Raw genomic sequence first — 14,792 nt, 5'->3', positions numbered from 1 at the left:
CCACCTTCCTCCTCTGACTCCACTTCTGGCACCTCTCCCTGCGTTGCAGCAGGTGCCTGGGTTCGTTCTGGTGATTCCGACCAGAAATCGTGCGCTTCCAGCTCCTCGTCACGCTGGTCTACAGCCTCATCTGTCACTCGTCGCACGGCACGCTCCAGGAATAAAGCGAAGGGTATTAGGTCGCTGATGGTGCCTTCGGTGCGACTGACCATATTTGTCACCTCTTCAAAAGGTCGCATGAGCCTGCAGGCATCGCGCATAAGCACCCAGTAACGGGGGAAAAAATCCCCAGCTGTGCAGATCCAGTCCTACCACCCAGTTCAAAAAGGTACTCGTTGACGGCCCTTTGTTGTTGCAGCAGACGTTCCAACATAAGGAGCGTTGAATTCCAGCGAGTCTGGCTGTCAGAAATCAAATGCCTGACTGGCATGTTGTAGCGCTGCTGAATGTCAGCAAGGCGTGCCATGGCTGTGTAGGAACGCCTGAAATGGGCCGACACCTTTCTGGACTGGGTGAGAACGTCCTGGAATCCTGGGTACTTGGAGACAAAACGTTGGACTATTAAATTTAACACATGTGCCATGCAGGGCACATGTGTTAAATTGCCTAGTCTCAACGCTGCCAACAGATTGCTTCCATTGTCACACACCACTTTTCCGATCTGCAGTTGGTGTGGGGTCAGCCACCGATCGGCCTGTGACTGCAGAGATGACAGGAGTACAGATCCGGTATGGTTTTTGCTTTCCAGGCACGTCATCCCCAAGACAGCGTGACAACGGCGTACCTGGCACGTCGAATAGCCTAGGGGGAGCTGGGGGTGCACAGGTGTGGAGGAGGAGAAGGAGGACCCAGCAGCAGAGTAAGAAGAAGAAGAAGACGAGGTAGAGAGCGATGGAGGAGTAGAGGTGGTGGCAGAACCGCGTGCAATCCGTGGCGGTGACACCAACTCCACTGTTGTTGTTGAGCTACCCATTCCCTGCTTCCCAGCCATTACCAAGTTCACCCAGTGGGCAGTGTAGGTGACATACCTGCCCTGACCATGCTTGGAGGACCATGCGTCAGTAGTCATATGGACCTTTGGCCCAACACTAAGTGACAGAGATGCGGTAACTTGGCTCTGCACATGTTGGTACAGGTGTGGTATTCCCTTTTTAGAAAAAAAATTGCGGCTGGGTACCTTCCACTGCGGTGTCCCAATTGCTACAAATTTGCGGAAGGCCTCAGAGTCCACCAGCTGGTATGGTAAAAGCTGGCGGGCTAAGAGTGCAGACAAGCCAGCTGTCAGACGCCGGGCAAGGGGGTGACAGTCAGACATTGGCTTCTTACGCTCAAACATGGCCTTCACAGAAACTTGGCTGGTGGCAGATGACTGGGAATGGGAACAGGTGGTCAAGGTGGAAGGCGGAGTGGAGGGTGGTTCAGACGGGTCAAGGAGAGCAGAGGTAGAGCAGTAAGATGCTGGACCAGAAGGAGTGTGGCTTTTAGTTTGCCTGTTGCCTTTGAGGTGTTGCTCCCAAAGTGCTTTGTGCTTGCCGCTCATGTGCCTTCGCATAGAAGTTGTACCTATGTGGCTGTTGGGCTTACCAAGGCTCAGTTTCTGACTGCACTCATTGCAAATTACAATGCTTTTGTCAGAGGCACACACATTAAAAAAATCCCACACTGCTGACTTTTTGGAAGTGTGCGATCTGGCGGTAACAGTAGAAGTTGGCGGAGTTGGCGGTATTGGCGGCAATGGCGGGTGCGTTGGCCGGCTGAACACAGGTGCCGATACATGTTGTTGCCCTACTGATCCCTGCGGGCTGTCCTCCCTGCTTCTTCTAAGTCTTATTCTCCTACTGCCTCTCTGACTCTCCGTCTCTCCATCTGAACTACCCTCCTCTTGCTCTCTTCTACTAGGCACCCACAAAACATCAATCTCCTCATCATCATTCTCCTCAGATGCATCAATTTCTTCTGACACATCACAGAAGGAAGCAGCAGCGGGGACCTCCTCCTCATCACTCATTATGTCCATCTCTATCGTGTTCTCTGCCAGAATTAAATCTGGTGTAAGGTCCTCATCTCCTTCATCTTCTTCTGGCAATAATGGTTGCGCATTACTCAGTTCAAGAAACTCATTGGAAAATAACTCCTCTGACCCCAGTGAAGAAGGGGCACCGGTGGTGGAGGAAGTGTTACGTGGGGTGGCCATAGCAGTGGAGGATGAGGAGGATGTTGTGGTAAAGTTAGAAACGGTAGAGGATGGGGTGTGCTGTGTAAGCCAGTCAACTACCTCTTCAGCATTTTGGGAGTTCAGGGTCATTGGCTTTTTAAAACTGGGCAATTTGCTAGGGCCACAGGATTGCATAGCAGCACGGCCCCTAGCACGGCCTCTGCGTGGCGGCCTGCCTTTGCCTGGCATTATTTTTAAAAAAACAACAACAACAACAAAAACTCAGTTGGTTTTTCTGGAAACGATAATACACACAGCTAGATGGCGGGTTGAAGAAAACACTGTACAAATAATGCCTACAAGGTCAACGTATACACTACTACAGCGGTGGATACGGATTACGTAAAATATATGAATGCTGCTTGAAAAAAGTGACTCCGGTGTTTTTTCTGGAGACGGTAATATTATGGATATTTAGACAGAATGTGAACAAGGTCACACAGCTCGATGGCGGGTTGAAGAAAACAGTGTGCAAATAATGCCTACAAGGCCAACGTATACACTACTACAGCGGTGGATACGGATTACGTAAAATATATTATGGCTGCTTGAAAAAAGTGACTCCAGTGTTTTTTCTGGAGACGGTAATATTATGGATATTTAGACAGAATGTGAACAAGGTCACACAGCTCGATGGCGGGTTGAAGAAAACAGTGTGCAAATAATGCCTACAAGGCCAACGTATACACTACTACAGCGGTGGATACGGATTACGTAAAATATATTATGGCTGCTTGAAAAAAGTGACTCCGGTGTTTTTTCTGGAGACGGTAATATTATGGATATTTAGACAGAATGTGAACAAGGTCACACAGCTCGATGGCGGGTTGAAGAAAACAGTGTGCAAATAATGCCTACAGGGCAAATAATGCCTAAAAGGTCAACTTATACACTACTACAGCGGTAGTAAAATAAAAAAAAGTAAAATAAAAAAAAAATGAATATTAAAAAAAAAAATTAAAGTTGGTGCTGCTGAACTACTAGGAGCAGCAGATTAGCAAACCAGTCCCACTCCCCAACACTGCTAGACTAATAGCACTGGGCTCTTATAGTAGTAGTAGTAGTAGTAGTAGTAAAACAACAAAAAAATAAATAAAAGCAGTCCTTACAAGGACTACTGTTATTGCAGCAGTCAGCAGATGAGATCAGAAGCAGGACAGCTGCCCACTGCAGCTACATACAGAGCACTGCAGTAGAAGGTAGATTACTAGCCAGCAAAGCTACCTAAGCTTAAATGTCCCTCAAACCCCTGCAGACTTCTGTCCCTCCAATAACAGAGCAGTATCAAAACGATTACTAGCCAGCAAACTTTCAACTGTCCCTGAAATCACTAACAGGCAGCAGCTCTCTCCCTACACTATCTCTTCAGCACACACAGGCAGAGTGAAAAAACGCTGCAGGGCTTCGGTTTTTATAGGGAAGGGGAGTGGTCCAGGGGAGAGCTTCCTGATTGGCTGCCATGTACCTGCTGGTCTGGGGTGAGAGGGCAAAAAAAAGCGCCAACAATGGCGAACCCAAAATGGCGAACGTCGCGCGACGTTCGCGAACTTCCGGCGAGCGCGAACACCCGATGTTCGCGCGAACAAGTTCGCCGGCGAACAGTTCGCGACATCTCTAGACACGATACCAAAACATCTACTTTTGAAGTAAGGGTTTATACCAGCTTTCCCCCATTTTTTTTAAGAATATCTATCCCTTGCACAGGGCAATATGGGATCTGTTTTCTGGAAACCCGTAATCCAAAAAGCTCCAAATTAGGAAAAGCATATTACTCATAGACTGCATTTTAATCAAATAATTTATATTTTTTATAAATAATTTTTTTTCTCTGTAATAATAAATGATTAATCTTTATTGGAAGCTAAGCAATAGTATTGAGTTTTTTCGATGTTTCATTTAATGAAAGTAAACTTAAGGTACGAAGATTAAAATTGCAGAAAGACCCCTTATATATTTTAGCATTCTGGATAAAAGGATAAAAATCCAGCACTGAAGGTTTATGTCCACTCTGTAGCTATATATCACTGGAATCATTACACAGTATGAGAAGAATATATGTATTTTATTTCTGTACAAGGAAAACAGACATTCACTTTCTTTTTTAAAAGTTTTTATTTTTGCAATTTTCAACAACACATCACATACACATAGACAAAAAAGACAAAAAAGACAAATCATACATAATGGACGTGGAACCAGCAGACAGAATATCATCACACATAGACCCCAGTCTTAATGAGCGGTTTCATATTCCAACCACGCTCCCCAGATGCCCTCGAACTTCTTGAGGCACCCTCTTGTGATATAAACCAATTTCTGGTAAGGAAGGACGTTGTTAACCTGACTTTTCCAGAAGGTAAGGGTTGGGGGTTCAATCGACTTCCAATGCAAAAGGATAGATTTTTTTGCATAATATAGCAGTTGGAGGTAGCAAAGCTTAACTGCAGGCTTCAACCCTAAATTATCCATTATTCCCAAAAGACAAACTAACGGGGTTCTAAAACTAGGGGCATCCAAGACCAGAGAAGTATGGTGCAGTACCTCACCCCAGAACCCCTGGATTTTCGGGCAGTCCCAGAATACATGCATAACCGTGCCCACCTCCTGATTACATTTGGCGCATTGGTCTGTAACCGTAGGATATATTTTTGCAAGTCTATAAGGCGTAAGGTATACTCTGTTCAGAAACTTAGTTTGGATATACCTGTCTCTAACAGACATGGTAATGACTGGGACCTGTTTCAGTGCATCCGTCCACATCTCCTCATCCAGACCTGGAATATCCCTAGACCATTTGTGCCATACCCTGTCTAGTGGATCGGGACCAGCTCGTTCCAGTATGGCGTAGAACCAGGAGGTGGGTTTCCTTATGCCCTCTTTCCTCAAATAGACTTCTAGGGTAGTCTCCACAATTTCAATGGGTCGACTGGGAAATTGGGTTTGAAAGGCATGCCTGAGCTGGAGGTAGCGGAAAAACATGGAATGTGGCAATTGGAAAGTATGCTGAAGGCTCTGGAATTGTTTCAAATCCCCCTGCTCACTGATATCGGCCAAGGTTTTGACCCCCCGACTAGCCCAACAATTCACTTCCGGTATATCCCTGAGGTGCGGGAGATTACTATTCCCCCATAAAGGCGTCCAACAGGACCACACAGGTCTAGCCTTATGGACCAACTTTAATGCTCTCTGGAACACCCCCACCACTGTGGCCATTGGCACAGTAATTGAACACTGCAATGAGGTACCTCTATATAGTAACTTAGCCAGAGCCTCTAAGGAGCCCATGTGCACAGCTTCGAGCATGGTAGAAGGGTTGTCGGACTGTGGAACAACCCACCAATGCGCATAGACAAGCTGGCTCGCAAAAAAGTATGACCTAAGATTGGGCAAAGCAAGGCCTCCCCCAGTTGTGGGTGCCTGTAGGGTTCTAAAGTTCATCCGAGGGTGTTCACCTGCCCAAAGGAAGGTACGCAAAATGGAATCAACATACTTAAACCACTGGTTCCGGGGGATTATGGGCGAGTTGTGAAATAAATATAAAAACTTGGGGAGGAAAACCATTTTGAATAAGTTAACTCTCCCCAGGAGAGAAAGAGGATTCCAGACCTGTCCGCCAGACCTCCGTTTTTGTACTAAGAGCTTTGACAACTGGGGTTAAATTACACTCTTCAAACTTTTTAAAATCTGCCTGTATTACAACCCCCAGATATTTAAAGGATTGTACCACCCTCAATTGCCCCAGTCGCTCTGGTGTCCCTGGGGGTAGAGGGTCGAGCGGAAAAACAACTGACTTCGATTGGTTAATGCGCAATCCAGAAAATTCCCCAAATTCCTCAATACATTCCAAAGCCTTAGTTAAGGCCCCGTGGGGATTGGCCAAATATAGAAGCATGTCATCAGCATATAATGACAGTTTCTCCACAATTCTGCCAATGTTCAGACCCTCTATGTCCGGGGAGTCCCGAATCATTGTCGCTAAAGGCTCTATGGCTAGGGCAAACAGTAGTGGGGAGAGCGGGCATCCCTGTCGAGTCCCCCTCCCCAACTGCACCTCGTCTGATAGCAAACCATTCACCAGAACCCTAGCCTTGGGTTTAAAGTACAGGGCCGGGACCCAATCCAGAAAGCGCTGCCCAAATCCAAATTTAGTCAAGACCTCCCATAAATAAGCCCACGAGATGGTGTCGAACGCTTTGGCCGTGTCGATAGACACCACTATTCTGCTGCCTTTATTGCTGTGGCCAAGAGCCAGGTTGTTATACAGTCTCCGAATATTAATGTCCGTAGCTTTGCTTGCTTGGCATGAAGCCAGTTTGGTCCGGATGCACTAAGTCTGCAATCACTTTCTTAACCCTATTAGCTAAGACCTTAGCAAAAATCTTGGCATCACAGTTCAGCAACGAGATAGGACGGTATGAGTCACAGAATTCTGGCGGCTTCCCCTCTTTTGGTATCAGGACAATGTGGGCCATATAACAGGACTCTGGGAGGGACTTACTGCGTAAAACACTATTAAACAATGTAGTTAGTCTAGGAGTAAGAATTTTAGCATGGGCCTTGTACCACTCAGCCGGAAGGCCATCTGGACCCGGGGAGCATCCTGCAGGCATATCTACAATGGCACTCTCTATCTCATCAGTTGTTATGTCCTCTTCTAAAGCATCCCTCAGGGGACCCGAGAGTCGAGGAAGATCAATTCGGGCCAGATAAGCTACTAAGTGTTCTATGGGAATCGGGGGAGGAGCAGCATATGTATCTTGAAAGTATTGCCTAAACCGATCAACCAACTGCTGTTTCTCCACTAGTAGATCTCCTCCTACACCGGTAATACTGTGTATCACTGTATGTGGGACTTCCCCCTTAGCTAGAAGGGCCAACAGCTTTCCGTTTTTATCCCCCTTATCATACCACGCAGCTTTCCTATACAGTTCACTCTGGGAGAATTTATCAATCAGCAACAGGTCGATATGCCTCTGCGCTGCTGCCAGTTTTCGTTTAGCCTCATCCGTGGGAGAAGTGACTAGCTCTCGCTCCCGAGTGGTCAATTCCACTCTGGCTCCCTCAATGTCGGCCTCAGTCTAGACATTCACTTTCTCATTCTCATAAATTTTTGTCTGAATACAATAATCCCATAATTATTATTATATTATTACAATTAATGGTGAACCAACTGATTAAATGTTTCTTGCAGTGATCTGTGTACTTCACAAAATTTCTTATAAGATTCATGTATGGTAACAGAGATAATGTGATCATTATGGTCTTACAATGAGGTTAGATTATAATTTTACACCGCATAATAAATAGGCCCCATATATTTCTGAATATGTAACAGGGAGGCAGGAAGTAAGCAGTTAACTTTAAAATAAAACAAACTTATTTAGGCAACCAGAGGGGGCAATAGCATTAAAAAATATAATCCACTTCATTATATTTCATCATGACATAAGGCCTTATAACATCATCATGTGCTTGTTTTCACAAACACAGCCTTCCTATAAAGTAAGGAGAGGAAGTCAGTTTTATTTATTCTAAGCCAGGGAAATATGGCGTATATCTCTATATTTAGTTCAGTAAAGATAAGAAGACTTCAGGGGTAATTTATGACCACAATGCAGTTGCGCACATTTCCCTGCAGTTCATCTACATTTATCAAGGTACTTGATTCAAAATTTGATCCATGCACTTCTGTATAGTTGCGCTTGGTGCAGTTCAGTCCATCCTGCCTCCTGTTTTGAATTACGTACAGTGAGCCTATTGATGTAGGATAACCCTACTGCCATATCTGAAGGCGGCAATAGCTCCAGTCTCCACAGTGGCCTACATGAATAGATGCAGCACACCTAAAGAATTAGTTCATGGATCATTTGCTTATCAAAGTGTGATTTATTAATTGGTACGACTCTAGACAGCTAGAGTGGAGAAAACTAGTTTATGATTTTCTTCATTGAATCTACTGTGAATTGTAAATATAGGTTTTGAATGCCATATTGTTTTAAAGAATGGAATGGGGAATGGACTGAACAGACAATGGACAAATTAATTTTGTGACATAGTGATCTGCTCTGTTAGTAAAAACCATTGGGTGACAATTTGTGAACCACACAATCCCCCATATGTAATAGAAAGAAATATATTTCTAAGCAACTTTGCAGTATACATGCATTACACATTTCAGTGGTTACAAAGTTATATGTAAATATAATTGCTGTTGAAAGCAACATTTGTCTGTCCCTTGATCATTGCATTCAAAGCATTATAGAAAATTAAGCCTTGGCTGGAGAAGACCTGAATTCTGATACATTGTATCAAAAGCGAGAATCAGCAGTATATAGAGACAAATATTACTTTTAATTTCTAATACATTTACAGATAATGTTTGTCTGCCCATTAATCGCCCAAGGGAGAGGATGCTTAGAGAAAATTATGCAAAATACTTGGGTTGGAGACATATTTCAACATTATTCCTGGACCGTTAGAACTGCACCTAGGGTTGCCACCTGGCTGGTATTTTACTGGCCTGGCCGGTAAAAATGATGGTTGATCCCAATGTTATTAATAGGGAGAAAAGATAAATATATAGGAAGGCCGTTATGTTTTTCCAGAAAAGGTGGCAACCCTAACTGCACCAGATGCAGAAGTCACCTAAGGCACAATTGGGTAAAAAAACTTTTATATTTGTTTCAGGTGGCTGTTTTATTTGAGAATTAATGTTATTAGATTATTATAGTATTTTGTAAGGCCGTTTATCTAGTCATAATATAAAGGGTTCTGGATAGCTTGCAGGGCATAATATGCTATACAAGTCAAAAGAAAACCACTTGCACTTGACTGGAATGTCCTCAGGCTTATAAAGCAATGTTATAAAAATCACCTTACATGTTTCTAATCAAAGTAATCCTACTTTCCGCTTACAAGTTTGCCTACTAATTATAAAGCCCTTTCGTGTGTTGTGCTTTTAATTGAACTGTGGTTGCATTGGAAGTTACCATGGAGCCATTTGGTGTGTGGACTTAAAAGTAAATGGTAGGACTGTTCATAACTAATATTTATTGTTTTTGTTCTGTGATAAAATCAGTTTATTTGTTGTAACGTCTGTGTTTATATTATTGTTATAGTTTATCTTCACATTAAAATTTCCCATAATTAGAAAATCTTCTTGTTTCTATAGTTCATTAACTTTGTAGTGGTCTTAAAGTCCTGAAGTCCATTGCAGTATATATACTTCAAATGTTATTTTATTCTTGTAATGGTTCCTTTCCAGGACTCTCAAGGATTTTGAAGAGCAGACTGGAAATGACAAATAGTCGTACAGTGGATTGGGCACTGGCAGAATACATGGCGTTTGGATCTTTGCTGAAAGAGGGAATCCATGTCAGGCTTAGTGGCCAGGATGTAGAAAGAGGAACATTTAGGTAAATGTTTTTTTTTAATGTATATATCTACTTAACTAATTTATTTACTTTACTTACTTAGAGTTATTATTATTGTTATTATCTTTTAATTTTCAAAGTAAATACAAACATTTAAATTAATTTAATTAAATTCAATATAAAGAATTAAAAAATAAACACATTTTAATGTAATCATGTTTTATTTTTAAATACATTAATGTGTTATAATTAGTATTTATAATTATTATTAATAATATTTGTACTTGCCAGTGTTACATTCTCTGTAATGCTCCCCACAAGGTTCTATATTGAGTCTACTTTTGTTTAGCCATCATGATGGCTTAGGGGGAGGACATTCTAAGTGATGTATCAGTGTTTGCAGATGATATACTTGCTTGTACGGGCTGAGAAAAACAGCGTTAATTCCAGGAAAATGTAAAATCTGGGGAAGTAAAATTGAGGTTCTGCTGTATGTAGTCATCCAGGAGGCGGCATGCATCATGATCTTGACAAGCTGGCAAAGTGGCAGGTGAGATTCAATGTTGATGAATGTAAAGTAATGCAGCTGAGATGTAAAAATATGCAAGCCACTTATACCCTTAATGAGACCTAGGGTTTTTTTGCAGATAATGTAGCAAGCAATGCCAGTCAGCAGCTGTAAGGGCACACAAGGTTTTTAAGTAGTAGATGCATAGATTTGCAGGAGAAGAGTTTAATTTTTCCTTAACGGGGAACTAAAGTCTAAAATAGAATAATGCTAGAAATGCTGTATTTTGTATACTAAACATAAACATGAACTTTTTGCACCAGAAGCCTATTTTTTTAACCTGCCTAACTGCCAGTTGATCAAAAGGAAGGTAAAAAAAACCCATCTGAAGCCTCTCCAATTTGCCTCAGAGGGGGAAAAAACGTCCTTCCTGGCTCCAAAATGGCAATCGGACTAGTCCCTGTACTATGAGCTATCTTCCATAATTCTGTATTCCCTCACTTGCTAAAAAGCCATCCAACCCCTTCTTAAAGCTTTCTAATGCATCAGCCAGTACAACTGAGAGAATTCAGGGAGAGAATTCCATGTCTTCACATCACTGTAAAAAAAACCCTTCCGAATATTTAGTGGGAACCTCATTTATTCTAATCGGAATGGGTGACCTTGTGTCAGCTGGACACCTTGTGGCTGGTTGTCTGTTGGGAGGCTAAGCTTAGGGATTGTCAAAAATTATCAAAACAGCACAAGTCAAATAATATATAATATAATCATAGAAGCCGATACAGCAAGACCGATTAATAATCAGAATATGCAGACTGCACTGGGTCTGCATATACAAATCTCTACACAGTTGCCGGCTGCTCTACAGGGAAACAAACAAAGCTGCTTGAGGTCAGGGAAGTAAGGTGGAGGGGGGGGGGGCTCCCGCTGCCATTTGAAAGTATGATCAGTTTGCCCACAGAGCAGTTAGAGACTGTTTCCTATCCACAGCAGTCAGAGCAAATAAAAAAAAGGGGGAATTTCACTGCATATTGGATATAGGTTTCTTTTTCATTAAAGAACGTAAAAATGGGATTTTATTTTTTTGCCTTTACATCCCCTTTAAGCACTAGAATAGATTTTATTTCCATTGCTTAAGCAGGGTAATTACTTCATTAGAGAGAGTCCAAAGAAGGGCGACTAAGGTAGAAAAGTTATGAGGAAAAGTTGGCCAAGTTGGCATTGTTTACACTGTAAAAGAGATGGGTCCTTCCAAATGACACAGGGGCTACAAGAAATGAGGTTGTATTTCAAGGGTTTTTCACATTATGTGTCATGTTATGGAATTTTCTCCCTGAATCAGTTGCACTAACAGATACATTAAATCTTCTAAAAGGGTTGGATGCCTTTTTACCAAGTAAGGAAATACAGGTTTACTGAAAACAGCTCCTTGTTGGTTTGAAATAAGACTAAAGTCCATCAAGTTCAAACCCTCCAAATGAACCCCAGTGCACTTATATACACACTCATACCAACTTATCACTATACCTATACACTTGCAAAACTACAGTAGATATACCAATATCTATACTATACTTTAGTACCTGTATCCCAATAGCCTATGATATTATGTCCACAGAATCACCTAAGTCACTCTTAAATGCATTAATAGAATCTGCCATTACAACATCACCCTGCAAGGCATTCCACAACTTCACTTCCCTCACCATGAAGAACCACCTATGCTGTTTCAAATGAAAGTTCTTTTTCCAACTCACTGCCATTTAATGTATAACTTGGATTTATATTATTTATACCAAAGTGCATAACCTTGCATTTATCAACATTGAACCTCATTTTCTAGTTTTCTGGACAGTCTTTCAATTTAGTAAAATCGCTCTGCAAATTGGCAGCATCCAGGGACTGGTCCTGACATCAGGGAGGATTTTTTCCCCTCTGAGGCAAACCAGGCATACTTACACTGTGGTTAAGGCAGTAAAGCTGATATGAGCTTGTAATGGTAAGAATTTCTGCCTTGCAGTGCTGCAGTTCTAGGTTTGATTCTGGGCAAGGCATTATCCACAAAGAGTTTGTATTTCTCTCCATGCTTGCATGGGTTTCCTCCATGTGTTCTGGTTTGTGCTTAAGTTCCAAAACATACTGGCTGGGGTGGTTCATCTTGAAGTAAAATTTTAGTATGTTATAAATTTTTTATAGTTTATAGTTTTTTAATTATTTGCCTCCTTCTTCTGACTCTTTCCGTCTTTCAAATGGGGGTCACTGACCCTGTCTAAAAACAAATAATCTGTTAGGCTACAACTTTATAGTTATTGTTACTTTTTGTTACTTAACCTTTTTAGGCCAAGTAAAGCCCTCTCCTTTTCATTTTCCAGACTTATTCAAATCAATGCATGGTTGTTAGGGTAATTTGGATGGAAACTGCAAACCGGACAGCTGCTGAATAAAAGGCTAAATAACTCAAAAACCACAAATAATAAAAAATGAAAACCAATTGCAAATTGTATCAGACAATCACTCTTTACATTATGCTTTAAGTTACTTTAAAGGTGAATCACCCCTTTAATAGGTTCCTGATAGGTTCCTGATAAAATTGACTTGTGAGAGAATGTGCTAGGTATCTTAAATTGTAAGTGTCACAGGGGCAGTGGCTGAGAAACATTATGATCTAAATATATTTACTGGAAAATCAAAATATCAAAACACATCAAATATAGAGAATATAGAATGATGTTCAAAGGTCCAATATGTTAAAATTACTACCTATAACTAGAACAGTGCTTACTTTGGATAAGCTACAATGTAAAATATGTAAGATAAAGGAAAGTTAAAAACACATTCTTAAAAGCACTCTTAATCATGCCAAAGCATGAAACCCACCAGAGCAAATCTAAATAAAGAAGGTTGCAGATAACTTCATTACCTCTATATATCTATGTGGGATGAAGACTTATATTCAGTCTGGCCAAAGTATATCCTGCAGTCATTATCTTTCTGTACTTTCAGGTTATTATTGTTATGTTAGAAAAAAACATAGGGGTGGGGAATGAATAATATATATATATATATATATATATATATATATATATATATATATATATATATATATATATATATATATTATTCATTCCCCACTCCTATGTTTTTTTTTTTAACATAACAATATATATAATTATATTATATAATAATTATATATATTTATTTATATAAATTCAGTCAGCTATGGTGCACTCGCAACCACTAAATGGCAACTGCCTGGGTGCTGGTCACAACAACGATTCATACATTACCAAAAAAACGCACTCCAAGGACTTTTATAAGTTGAAAAAATAAAGTTATGATTTATTTCAACGTTTCGGCTCCCTCACTTGGGCCGTCTTCAGTCGTAAACCCTCAGAAGCTATATTCCAATATCTTGCACTGATGAGATCTAACAAGATTGAAACAGGCTGGCTGCAAGTTTGTATATATGACTCTGAACCATTAGGCTGTATCTGTGCTATAAACCAATGATTCTGCATAGTTGGCCACAGGGACTATAAATATATATATATATATATATATATGCACAGTATATGGAAGACATTACCCTGGTGGTGATTATTGGGGTTGTCACTGTATTCTACCTTTTACTTTTAAAATTCTACTTCCTGTTTGTTATAATTTCACTAAAAGTAGCTTTGATTCTCATGTAAAGCATAAAGCCCCCTCTGTAACAGATATCATGGGCAAGAATGATTGTATGGGTATACTTATGCATATCATTCCCCATCATAGGATCTGCAAGGTTATATGGCATTAGAGAAGGTAAATGCAGTTTGGCTTATAAACTGATTTTATTTTTATTCTTAAAGCTTTGAATTATATGTTTCTGCTATATGTGTGTATGTGAAGCCTCAGGCTAGCAAAGCTCTTCCTTGGTCACTTAACCCATTACTATTACACCTAACCTTAATTATGCTATTAATTACTACATATTTGGGAGAGCAATTTGTTCTTGACATTTATAGCATATGAGGAGGGCACATAGAGACCACTGCTTTCATTTTGTTTGACACTGGCAGCTATGTAGCAAGTCACAGACATAATGGGTATTATCAGTGTAATAGTCCATTTTGTCTGAGCACTCGCAGAGCTGAACATATTGGTGTGATTCAGTCAGTTAGTCCCACTCATTACTCAGGGAGTTAATGGATTACAGTAATTGCCTCAGTCATCTCTGTTTTCATAATGTGCCTCAGCGTCCTATTCTAATGCTGATTAATGAACCCTCCAAGCTCTAGGGAAGGAAGGGTGAAAATTTCTGCTGCTTTAATATATCCATATACTTTTTGGAAAGGGGCATTTTTTCTCAAATGGTGCAACTACTTCTGTGATGATGTTTTGTTTTGGAATCACTTCATGCACTGCTATTGAATTACATTTAATACTGATCTTAAGGCTTGCTTGTAATAAGCTTTTTGATAATGGTGATAGATGACCCAGGTGTTTTCAGTGTAATTGTAAATTTGGAGGACATTTATGATAGTGAAACTAGATCAGAATGGGTACAGATGGTGCATGTTGAGTGTTACTAACTTTTTTCACAATTCTGGCTCATTTTCAATGCTGGGCCTGTTTATTTGCAGCAAATAGTATTTCAGCTGTGTCTGCATTTTTACATAGCATATGCACTGCTGTTGTCTCTTATGGTTATATG

The 14,792-nt window shown here is 40.9% G+C and overlaps 1 pseudogene; it reads left to right on the top strand.

Annotated features, from left to right (window-relative positions):
• LOC108703348 overlaps positions 1-14,792 on the top strand; it is a 143,340-nt pseudogene that overhangs the window by 61,718 nt on the left and 66,830 nt on the right.

This window comes from Xenopus laevis, chromosome 7S (genome assembly GCF_017654675.1).
Source record: "Xenopus laevis strain J_2021 chromosome 7S, Xenopus_laevis_v10.1, whole genome shotgun sequence".
Classification (NCBI taxonomy): Eukaryota; Metazoa; Chordata; class Amphibia; order Anura; family Pipidae; genus Xenopus; species Xenopus laevis.
This window is presented reverse-complemented; position numbering and strand designations above follow the sequence as displayed.